Source organism: Marmota monax, unplaced genomic scaffold (genome assembly GCF_021218885.2).
Source record: "Marmota monax isolate L192 unplaced genomic scaffold, Marmota_monax_Labrador192_F-V1.1 WCK01_AAM20220418_F8-fsc00228, whole genome shotgun sequence".
Taxonomy (NCBI): Eukaryota; Metazoa; Chordata; class Mammalia; order Rodentia; family Sciuridae; genus Marmota; species Marmota monax.
The window spans coordinates 2,813,383-2,825,072 of NW_026695240.1; the positions used below are offsets into that span (position 1 = coordinate 2,813,383).

Sequence of the window (11,690 nt, forward strand, 5' to 3'; positions counted from 1 at the left end):
ACATAAAAAACTAAATAAAGGTATTGTGTCCATCTACAACTAATAATATTTTTTGAAAAAGAAAGGAAATGTACATATACACAATGGAATATTACTCAGCCATAAAGAAACATGAAATTATGGCATTTGCTGAAAATGCCAACTATGAACAAACCTCTGAAACTGAGCAAAAATAAATCTCTCTGGGCTGGGGTTGTGGCTCAGGGGAGCTCATTTGGCTTGCACATGTGAAGCTCTGGGTTCGATCTTCAGCCACATAAAAATAAATAAAAGGTATTGTGTCCATCTACAACTAAAAAATATTAATAAATTTTTCTTTGTGTAAGGAGAAGGGACATACTAAAAATGTTTAATAGAGGCTATGTCCAGGCATAAGAAATGGGAAGAAGGAAACGTGTCACTATGTTGACTTTTGCATTTACAAACATATGCATGTATTCATTCCTATGTGTAATATATTTTAAAAATAAAAGTTTTTGGAAACAAAAGTTATTTGAACCTAAAGGACTTCAGAAAAGTGATACTAAATTTACCCAAAAAAAAAATATTTTAAGTCATTAGGGAATAAAATGGGTGGATGAGATTCTATTCACAAAAGCAACTAAAATATCAAATACAATTAGAGTTTTGGAATAAACTACCACTTCTGGTAGTAGATAAAAGGATTAAAAAGTAGTTAAATTTTTGGAGAATATAACTAAGGATGCAGAGGAATGAAACACTTCTATACTATTTTTTTAACTGTATGCATCGTTACTTTTAAAACAAGGCAAATGTGTGTATGTGTGTGTGTGTGTGTGTGCGCGCGCATTACCTTGAACCTAAGAAGAAATATGCAAGATCTTTAAAAAGAAAGCAACAAAGTCCCTGAAGGAAAATAATATTACCAATTCTTTTTTAGAATTTAGAGACGATTTAAAGTTCCTGATGTATTTAGAACATACACACATGAAATTTTATGAGTATCGAAAATATCCCCTTTGTGCCACGTATGGAGGCCCATGTCTATAATCCCAGCATTACAGAGGCAGGAGGATCGTAAGTTCGAAGCCAGCCCCAGCAACTTAGAAAGACCCTGTCTCAAAATAAGAAGTAAAAAATAAAAATGGCTGATTCAATCCCCAGTTACCCACACCCTGCCCCCCCCCCAAAAAAAATCCCCTCTGCAAAATACAGGAATATTTAGTAAACTCTTACACCCATTGCTATCCCTATTTTAAAAAAATATTAATTTTAGATTGTTTTTCTTTTTTTACATAGAAGCAAGTGCAAAGGCACAGGAGAAAAACTATAGTGGTATTTAAAGTAGCAATAATGATGCAATTCAGCTCAGAAATCAACACGATAGACAATGTCAGGGATATTTGACAGCCTTTTCTTTTTTTTTAATTTTTTTTTTCAGTTGTAGATGGACACAATACTTTTATTTTATTTATTTTTATGTGGTGCCAAAGCTCAAACCCAGAGCCTCACCCGTGCTAGGCAAGCGCTCTACCACTGAGCTACAACATCTTTCAGAGTATTTATTGTGAACATTAGTGAACATGTGGTAATAAGAAGTATTTTTAAAAATCTAGAAACAAAATTCTCAACTTTTGTTTAATAAGAGAAAGTTGAACATGAAGGTCCTCCATTTCTCAAAAGTTACCATTATGAACAATTTGATGCAATTTGATGGCTCTTTCCCAACATTTTTTTAAATTTTTTTTTAGTTGTAAGTGTACACAATACCTTTCTTCCTTCCTTCCTTCCTTCCTTTCTTTCTCTGAGGATCGAACTCAGTGCCTCACATGTGCTAGGCAAGCACTCTATCACTGGGCTACAACCCCAGCCCCTTTCCCAACATTTTTTTCATGTCTCTCTCTCTCTCTCTTTTTTTTTTAATATTTATTTTTAGTTTTAGGTGGACACAATATCTTTATTTTATCTTTATGTTGGGTTGAGGATCGAACCCACGGGGCGAGAACTTTACTACACCCAGCTCTTGCATGTGCTTCTAAATCCACATGTAGGTTCACATATATTTTTTGTTTGTTTTTGTTGTGGTACTAGGGATTTAATACAGGGCACTTTATCAGGGAGCCACGTCCTGTGTAGAGTGGATGAGCCTCCATCTCAGCTGATCCCATGCTGTGGCCAAAAAGGCAGGAAACACTCCTTGCCAAAGGCCAGGATGTTTTCAGCTTTTTTTTTTTTTTTTTTAAAAGAGAGAGAGAGAATTTTAGTATTTATTTTTTAGTTATCAGCAGACACAACATCTTTGTTTGTATATGGTGCTGAGGATCGAACCCGGGCCGAACACATGCGAGGCGAGCGCACTACCGCTTGAGCCACATCCCCACCCATGTTTTCAGCTTTGACTCTCAGCTCAGGACAATGTCTCAGGACATTGGGTGGCCTGGGTACAGCAGGATAATGGCAGGCTGTTCTTAGCACTGCAACTGTAGGGTAGCTGCAAAAAAAAAAAAAAAAGTTTCTAGCTCTGTAACATTTTAGTGCATAAAGAAGCTTCTGACAACTCACAAGCCTTAAATAATTTACAATGCCCCTATAGCTTAAGTTCCTGATTTTGAGACCCTATATAATAAGCTTTTGGAGCTAGTTCTGGGTCACTGTTCCTTCATCAGAGTGCAATGTCCCACCTGGCCCCAGCTTCACTTGATAATGTCTCTATTTTCTTTGTCTCTGTGGTTTTCTCCATCTCTAGTCACCCCTACTCGAGAATCCTTTGTTGATGCTGGTGGGTTGTGGCACATCCCTAGCTCTTTTTTTTTTTTTTTTTTTAGAGATAGAGTCTCATTAAGTTGTTGAAGGCCTCATTAAATTGCTGAGGCTGTCCTCCAACTTGTGATTCTTTTCCTTCAGCTTCCCAGTCACAGGGATTACAGGTTTGAGCCACTTTGTCTGGAGATGTTTTGATATCCTGAGACCATGCTGACACTGAAGAGACTGCCCCTCCCTGGACTGGTCATTGGGAGACAGTAAACAACTCACCTCAAGCATACATTTCATATGCAAACCAATCCATCCAGAGCCCATAACCCTAACTATGCAGGGTTCTCACCCAGGGTCACTATCCACCTGCCCTAACCAGCCCAGGACCAGGTACCAGACAACTAAGAACAGCCCTCTGCCCTAGAGCCCACTGAAATTATTTGAATCAGCCAATCTTAATTCTGCTTTCCCTGCCTCACTCATTTGGTCCCGTGGAAACTTCAGTGAAGCCTCTTGCCCACTTTTCCCTCTCATTCTCTCTGTTCCTGCCTGATGCTGGTGCTTCCCTGGGTGGCTATATAGGACTTGCTGTGTCACTTGCCTTAAGGACCTGTGAGTATAACAAACTTCTTCCTTCATGACTTTTTTTTTATTGTGTGTTATCAAACCTGATTAAAACTATAATTTTAATTATTAAAATCATCTTTGTTAGTATATATAAACCCGCTTTACTATTATATATTCTTTTTTTTTTTTTTTGTATCAGACATTGAACCCAGGGGTGCTTTCCCACTTGAGCTACATCCCCAGCCCCTTTATTTTATATTTTGAGGCAAATTCTTACTAAGTTGCTGAGGCCGGCCTTGAACTTGCAAACCTCCTACCTTTGCTTCCTGAGTTGCTGGAATTATAGGGGTTCATCACTGCAGTCAGACACCTACTTATGTTTTTTGTTTTTTAAAAATATTTATTCTTAAGTTTTAGGTGGAAACAATATCTTTATTTTACATTTATGCGATGCTGAGGATCAAACCCAGTGCCTCATGCATGTTAGGCAAGCACTCTAACACTGAGCCATAACCCCAGGCCCCCCACTTGTGTTTTTCACAGCATGTGAGACCATTTGCCTTCCCATAATATTGCTAGTGTTGGGTTTTCAGATTTTAAGATATTTAAAAATATTTATTAATCTAATGGTAAGAGAGAGGAAGAGAAAGAGAGATATTGATATCACCAGCTGACCCAACTGGTGATATGACTGGGTTAAAAGAAGCTGGCTATATCAATAACTAAGAAAACAGCAAAGAAACCACACAGCACACAAATATAAATTTCTAAGACAGGACCACTCGGCTCGGTGACCCCAAGAGTCAGCTCCAGCGCTGGAAGGAGCAAGAAAAGGCACATCCAAACCTTCTATTTATTGGAGAAAAGACATTCGAGAAAGTTCCACCCAAATAAGGCAAGGGGATCAGGTTTCAGGGGGTTACCCATCCCCATTAGGTAACACCCAGGTAGGGCTTAAAGCAGGCTCCCTTGCGAGTGAGGGTAAAGGCCACTTGCCCTGTACACTTTTTGCATGCATGCCAAACTGGTACCCCCATCGCTCCAGGCAGGGGAAGCAAGTTCAGCCCAGGGGCGACGGGTGGCTCCCCACAACTGAGATTCACGAAACTCACAGATTCTTTTCAGAATTGTGGATTTATATGTCAAGATGGGATGTGTCCAGAAAAGCTTCACAGAAAAGGCAGCATTTGCTGCCCTGTGACTTGATCTATCTGTGTAGCTAGTCCCAGGGAGGAAGTCAGGACTGGTTACCCTGTGCCTTATACACAGTAGGTGCTTAATAAATGTTTATCACGTTAAATGTTCGCTTGTGGATAGGACTTTTGCTTAGACATAGAGAGATCAAGGCCCAGGCTGTAATCTGGGCTGCTGGCGCAAGTCCTCTCCTGCTTGCAGGAACAATGCTCCCTAGGAATGAAGGCTGCAGAAGGAAGCCCCCCGCCACCCCGTGGAAATTATGGCTTCAGTGGAGACAACACCTCTAGAAACTCCCTCCAGATGTTCCTAGTAGAGTTTGGAAACGCTGAACAGAAACCTCTTGGTAGAACCACTGGGCCTGAGAGTTTCCCCTTCCTAACAGGGGGGACAAGTTGTGGGAACCATGTCCATGTGAGGTACAGGCGATGGACATGGGGTTCCCCTGGGTGGAATGGGCAGCCTGAGAAATAAAAGCTAAGAAAAATAGAATGATGAAAAAACCACAGGACACAGAAAATAGTTTCAAAAGAGGGAGCAAGACGGGTTGATCACACGGATGGAACTTCTATACTCTGGCAAAATGGAGCCCCCACTTGCTTTATTTATGTCAGGGGACATCAAAGGCAAGGATAAGGTTTCAAGGGTGGAGTCTTGCTTCCTGGTGTCTTGCAGTCAGCAGGTCCATTGGCATCTTGGCAGGTCACATCCATCTCAGGTGCTGTGTGGAGATCTCTAGCCGAGCTTGAGGGGGAAGTTCACCTGCACCAGGGGATCAATACCTGTGGGGGTGCCATGGGAGGTTCTCAACGCCTGACTTATCCCCTCATTAGGCTACTACGTGCAACATAGCCCACACACAGCCCACAGATGGCTCATGACAGTAAGTGTGCAGTAAATTTTTTTTAATATTTTTAGTTTTAGGTTGACACAATACTTTTATTTTTATGTGGTGCTGAGGATTGAACCCAGTGCGTCACGTATGCTAGGTAAGCATTCTTTCACTGAGCCACAACCCCAGCCTAGTATTCAATAAATTTTGGAGGGAGGGAAACTCTGTGTTTTAGGGCCTCTATAAAGGTAGAGAGAAATAAAAAGACATACCAGAGGAGGGCATGTCAGCTAATGATAAGCCAAAATTAGTGTCACCAGCTGAATATGATGCACCCTCTTCCACCGTCCATCTAGAATACTGGGAAGCCTTGGTGAGCCAGGCAAGTTCTTACTGCTTCTTCTATCTCAGCACTTCCATTGAAGGACTCTACCCTTCCTCAAGAACAGGAGTAATTGCTCAAATCATGGGTGAACTAGAGCCCACTTGCTCTCTGGAAATATTACCCTACATTCCCCATTTTGTGAACTGGGGCCAGGAGATTAACACAGCAGATATTGGCATGCTGGCCCTGATCAAGACATGTTATTCCAGTTTCTCTTTTTAATCCTCAAAGTAGCTGCCTAAGCATTGCTACTAGAAGTGTAAAATGTGTAATTGCTTTCAAAAACAAGTTCATAGTTTCTTATAAAATTAAGCACACACTTATCATTGACCCAGAAACCCTGCTGCTAGGTATCTACCCAGAAGAAATGAAATATGTCCATACAAAAATCTGTATGGGGGCTGGGATTGTGGCTCAGTGGTAGAGTGCTTGCCGAGCATGTGTGAGGCACTGGGTTCGATTCTCAGCACCACGTACCAATAAATAAATCAAATTTAAAAATTCATCAACAACTAATAAAAATTTAAAAATCTGTATGGGACAGTTTATAGCAGTTTTATTAATAATAGCCACAAATAACAGTTAGCTGGTGAATGGGTAAGCAAATTGTGATATGACCACATAATAGAAAACTACTCAGCAATTAAAAAAAGGAACAAATTACTAATATATATATAATGACATGAATAAATTCCCAAAGCATTATGCTGAGCAAAAGAAATCAGCCGCAATAGAGTGCATCATATATGTTTCTGTTTATGTGAAGGTCTAGAACTGATTATATTGTATTATCCATAGTGGCAGCAAATAAGTGGCTATTGGGGGAAGCAATATCAGTGGCTATTGGGGGATCAACTGGGAACACCATGAGAAAACTTTCTGAGGTGATGGAAATAATCTATATATGATGATTAGTCTGTGAGTTACACGGGGACATACCTTTATCCAAAGTCATCAATTGGTATACTTGAGATTCGTGTATTTCACTATGTGTAAATAGTACCTAAATTAAGCTGGGTGCTGTGGTCCATTCCTGTAATCCCAGTGGTTTGGTGGCTGAGGCAGGAGGATTGCAAGCTTAAAGCAAGCCTTAGCAAGGCCCTGAGAAACTCAGCGAGACCTGTCTCTATATAGAATACAAAAAAAGGGCTGAGGATGTGGCTCAGTGGTTAAGTGCCCCTAGTACAAAAAAGAAAAAAAAAAAGAAAAGAAAAAAAGTACCTAAAAATTAGAAAAAAATGTGTAAACAGAAACATAAAGAAAAAAAAACGCACTTCTCTTTAAAAAATTTGTGTGGTATTGGGATATACTTACTTTAGAGGAAAGGAAAGAAGATCAAAGAAGGTATTATTTTTCTTTTTTGCCCTATATCATCGGTTACATAAACAGACAAAAAGAAGTGCCAAGAAGCTTACGTGATTTAAACTGGTATGAAAGGGAGCCAAGATAAGCATCATGAAGTTGCAGAGGGCCTGGGAAGTCATCCTGAAAAGATCCCACATTCCCATTGAGATTCCTGCTTTCCCTCCCTCACCATGGGTTAAATCAGATGCTGGGAGAAAACAGCAATGTCCCTGCATGTGGAGAAGACACCAGAACAATGCAGAGAAGGAATCCATGATTAGATGATGTGGGCTGTGAAATGTTCATGTAAGTCACCTAAGAGCTCTGGAGTTTATTCCAGAGAAGCTCTAGGAGGTGGTGGGAGTAGGAAAGAGATGTATGATGTGAAGTGTGTTGACTTGTGTCAAGAGGGTGAGGGAGAGTAAGAATTCAGATCACCTTATGTTCTCTGCCATGGACGCCTCAGGGAATGAAAGTTGCTGAAATACTTTGGTTTTCTGCCTGTTTTATACTAAGGCACACATCATCTAAATCTCTCTGAAACATGGACATTGTTTTTTTAAGTTAATTTTTTTAGTTGTAGATGGACACAATACCTTTATTTATTTATTTTTAATATGTTTTTAGTTGTTGATGACCTTTATTTTATTATTTTATATGTAGTGCTGAGAATCGAACCCAGTGCCTCACACATGCTAGGCAAGCACTCTACCTCTGAGCCCCAGTCCCAGCCCCTAGACGTTGTTTTTTGTTCTAGGGATTGAACCTAGGGGTGCTTAACACTGAGCTACATCCCCAGCCCTTTTTATTTTTTGAGACAAGTGTCATTAAGTTGCCAGGGCTGGCCTTGAACTTGCAATACTCCTGCCTCAGTCTCTAGAGTTACTGGGATTACAGGTGTGCAGTGCCATGCCTGACTCCTAAAATATTTTAAAGCAAATCCAGGGTTAGCATTTCATCTTTAAATAGTCTAGTTAAATATTCTAGTTAAATATTATTTACAGCTGGGTGTGGTGGCACATGCCTAAATCCCAGTAGCTTGTGAGGCTGAGGCAGGAGGATCACAAGTTCAAAGCCAGTCTTAGCAACTTAGTGAGGCCCTAAGCAACTTAGTGAGACCCTGTCTCTAAACAAAATATAAAAAGGGCTGGGGATGTGGCTCAGTGGTTAAGAGCCCCTGGTTCAATCCACAGTACAAAAACAAAATAATTATTTACAAATTTTTTTTGAAAGAATAAAAAAAAATTTTAAGTAAAATTAAGACAACATAACATTCACTGTCTAGTCATATGTATCTTAGTTTGTGTAAAAACACTTTATGGTGTTCAGCAGTGATGAAATTCCTCATTAATACACTTCTCAATGTATCCATTCAAGGACTGTATATGTAATTTTAATTCAAGCTGAGAACTTGAAAAGACAAACAATCAAAATTAAATAGATGGAGCACTAAACTCTGAAAGAGGTAAGAAAAAGAAAGCATAAATTATTAAATTAAAAAATTAATGTGTCCAAAGGTAGCAATATATCATACAAACTTAACTTAACTTGTGTATTCTGGAGTAAGCCTGTGTGTGTATAAATCCTTGCTCTTCAATTGCTTTGTTATATTGAGCAAAATCTTCCAGTGCTTTTTCTGATCTTAGTTTCCATGTTTTAAAATGAGTAATTCTGCTTATATATATTTTAAAGATTAAATGGTATAATCCATTGTAATAATTGATGTAAAATATTATACACAAACTTGCACAGAATAATTATTCAAAAAGCTATTTTTTTAAAGAAAGTGTTACACTATTTCAACAGAAGAATGTGTTGAATTATTGGGTGGAAAGAGAAATACTCGAAGATTGGAAAAAATTGTTTTTCAGCTCCATGATGTTTAGAAGATGCAACTAAAGCAGACATACAGTTTGAAAATACAAGGGCTTTTTAAAAAAGATATTGCAAGAAAATTTTAATAAAAAGATTCAAGTATAGACATATTAACATTAGACATTTAATATATAAAAAACAAAAAGGGATTCAAAGTCTCTCCCACTACGTGGGAAGAAAAATAAATGAGAGAAACAAAACGCAGGAAAGAGAGAGAGAGAAAAAAAAAAGGATTCTTGACCATGAAGGTAGAACAGTTTAAAAAGATCATAAATAAATAAATAAGCTAGGCATAAATATCCTAATAAGAGAAGATCTCCTAGTATTGCACGAATGTTACTTTTTTTTTTCTTTTGATAATGCTATGGTTATGTAAGCTGTTAACATTGGGGGAAGATGTTAACACAAATTCTTTATGCTGAGGTTGGGTATGTAGCTCAGTGGTGAGGTGCTTGACTAGTAAGTGCCAGGCCATGGTTCAATTCCTAGTACTGAAAATAAAGGGGGAAAATGAACAAATAAATTATCTGGATTACTTTTGCAAAATTCAGGGTAGTTCATAGTAAAAAGTTGAGTACTTAAAAGATCAAGAAATAAGGCTTTTAATAAAGCAAACGGGGCAGAATATCAGAATGCGTCTAATTTCCCTGCACAGAGAGATGTGGGAATTAAAAATGAAATAACTGAAATAACTGAAATAACTGAAATAAAATGTAGTAAGTGGGCTAGATGGAATATTAACCACAGCTTACAATGAATATGTTGAACTAGAAGATAGATATAAGGAGTTTGTTAGGATGCAGTGCAAATGACAAGTGAAGGCTGAGGAGAATTCTGAAAGTCCAGTGTATTCTCATTTCATAGAAATTTTAGACAGAAAGGGCCGCCCACAAAAAGGGAGAGGGAAACAAGCCAATTCCCTGCAGCTGGGTGTGTGTGTGTGTGTGTGTCCTGGGGCGGGTGGGGGCGGGGGGTTGGTTAAGTCAGGCAGCTGCCTCTAAGCGCAACAGCGCTACTGGAACTGAGGTCGACGGTGTGGTACTTTAAAAGCCTGCAAACTGACTTTACTGACAATTGAATGAAATCCAAGTTCATTTGCTGTCTTCCCGCCCTCTCTTCCGGTATTACTGGTTAGAAACGTGCTAACTGCTCCTGGGTTCAGTTTTGCAAAAGGGTTCTTCCTAAAGTATTTGTTTCATGCATTAATGTCTCTCCTATCCATTAATTTTATTGTTTACTATTGATTATCCCACTGATAGCCAGACCTGTGGTGTGCCAGATCGGGTCTCAATGTTCACGGCGTCGTTGCTTTTGGACTAGGCCGGAGGGCCTCCAGGGCCTGGTGCAAATCTCCGAGAAGATAGTAAGCAGCACCAAGAGTAATTGAAATTTATCGGTGCGACATTGATAAAAGCGAATTAGGGAGAAAGCGTTTGTTCTAGTTCGTAGCAACAAGCGCTTCTTATTGGCCAATGTGGAAGAACCTTTCCTTCTTAAAAGCACCCATTGGCTAAGAGTTCTGTCTATTTGAGAATAATTGAATCGTCACTTCCGCCTTTGCGTTACCTGGAAACCAACTTCCTGCGGATTAACAGCTGGCGGCTAGGCCAGTGTCTGAAGCCCGCCGTTCTGTTAAGCCACCAGGCGGCGCTAGGTAGGCAGAGGCCGTCAGGGCGGCTAGCTCACTGTGGTTCCACAGCTTTGGGATGTTGCAGCCAGAGGCTTCCGGATGAAGGATCTTCGGGGGACCCCGCGGTGGAGGCTCGTTGACTCCAACTTGCGCAGCTCGGAAATCGGGAACTACCACCGCCGATTTGGGCTCAGAACCCAAATGGTAAACCTCCGGCTGCCGCCAGCCCCTCAGTCCGCCGGACTCCCGGGACATCTGGCTGGGGCTGATCCATGTAATTTTCTAATCTTTTGACACACAGGGCCTCGAGATCAAAGCTAAAGACGGGGATTTTTTTCCCCCTGCCCACCGGCTAAAAACACCCTTTTATTTTTTGGCAGGTGTTATTTTGCAGAACCCCGTGAGGAAGGAGATGGCCGGCGGGTTCAGGTTTATTAAATTCTTTTTTATATCGTGTTTACAATAACATAGCGCCCCAACTCTTTTTTAAAAATCCCATTCTTTTCCAGTTGTCTTAGAGGAATGCCTGTGGTAAGGGCAACCAATTACAGTGGATTAGGGATTTGTTATTGCTAATTGAACCAGTTTTTATTTTATTTTTTTAAATACTTTTATTTATTTATTTTTATGTGGTGCTGAGGATCCAACCCAGGGCCTCACACGCTCTAGGTGAGCACACTGCCGCTGAGCCCCAGCCCCTCTTTTTTAACATTTTTATAAAGCCAAGTGTTCTTGTATGTCAGTCTCGCACCCACTAGTGTCACCTGTACTACATACACTCTTGTATATGAATGAGAACTTGTCACACCTGAATCTCTGATGTGTCTAACTGTCAGCAACTGAAAGTACCCATCAGGGGTGTCTGCCTGTCCCTTTAACATGTCTGTCGTGCTTCCCATGTTTTTACCTCCCTAGAGACCATTTCTTTCCAGAGTATCACTTTTCAATAGAAATAAAATGTGAGCCATATCAGTTTTCTTGCCTCAGTCTCCCAAGCAGCTGAAACAATAGGTGCTTATTGCTCCTGGCTTAGTTAAAAACTTTCTAGCAGACAGTGATTGATTGATTGATTGATTGAATGTACTGGGGATTGAATCCAGGGATGCTTTACCACTGAATTATGTCTGCAGTACTTTTTATTCTTTATT

General features: G+C 39.9%; 1 long non-coding RNA gene across 1 annotated transcript; it reads right to left on the reverse strand.

The window, feature by feature from the left end:
- Positions 1-4,996: 4,996 nt before the first annotated feature.
- On the reverse strand, positions 4,997-10,348 carry LOC124089958 (uncharacterized). Its single transcript, XR_006850894.2, has 2 exons — positions 10,178-10,348; positions 4,997-5,258 (listed from the first exon to the last, which is right to left on the reverse strand). It is a non-coding gene; the product is annotated as an uncharacterized LOC124089958 (long non-coding RNA).
- Between the last annotated feature and the right edge of the window lie 1,342 nt (positions 10,349-11,690).